The following is a 904-nucleotide window of genomic DNA, read 5'->3' as shown; positions in this document are numbered from 1 at the left end:
ACTACAACTATGTCCACCCCCCCCCACTCCCAGGTTAGGTATTTTTGTTGGCAATGCACACGGCCTGGATCCACGTCTTCTTGATAACTCGGTATGGGTGATCCCCAAACAGACCTGCGTGTTGCAACACTCCTGCTGCGCACGCCATGCTCCTCATCGGAGCTGCTCAAAACCCAGCAATTCAGGGACAAGCAAAACAGTTTTCTCCTCTCGGGAGCCCCAAATGGCTGCTTTAGTAGTGAACTCACCTTTGCTGTCTCCGGCAGCTCCCAATGGAGGCTTTTGAGTTTTTTTCAAGGCGATCAACACCTTCCCAAGGGCTGCAGCGCATGCGCTGGCACGGCCGACGTCTGCCCTGGCTCACTCCGAGACCCGTTTGCCCCAGGGGTACCGGTTCAAGCTGTAAATCCCAGCCCGAACAAGGTCTGCCGGTTCACGTGGCCCAACCAAAATTCCTGAAGAAAAACTAGTAATAATAAATAAAGGTTTGGTGGAAGTGCTGGCACGAGCCAGAAGGAGGTTGCTGAGCTTTGCACAGAAGCCTACCAACAGTGTTGTGATTTCAGATGAAACTCAAGACACGTGAGTCCTTCGGCCGAGTTTCACCGCCGGGTTCCAGTGTCACCCTCAGCAGCAGCAGCCAGCCACCGCTGCGGGACACGGCGAGGCAGCTCCGGGAGATCAGGCTGATGGCTGGGAGCACGGCCGGCCCCCCGTCTCCTCCAAGGCTGGAGCAGTTGGGCTGGTTCAGGAGGCGGAGGGGAGCTGGTCCCCCCTGTACCTGTGATAAGGGGGTGCCCTGGCAGCCTGCAGGTCCCAGATTTCGGCTCGCTCCCCATGAGGTGGCAGGGAGGCAGCCCAGCCCTCTCCAGCTTGCACCGGGGACGCAGCAGAGGCACATGGG

The sequence above is a fragment of the Fulmarus glacialis genome, unplaced genomic scaffold (assembly GCF_000690835.1).
Source record: "Fulmarus glacialis isolate BGI_N327 unplaced genomic scaffold, ASM69083v1 scaffold6165, whole genome shotgun sequence".
Lineage (NCBI taxonomy): Eukaryota > Metazoa > Chordata > Aves > Procellariiformes > Procellariidae > Fulmarus > Fulmarus glacialis.
This window is presented reverse-complemented; position numbering follows the sequence as displayed.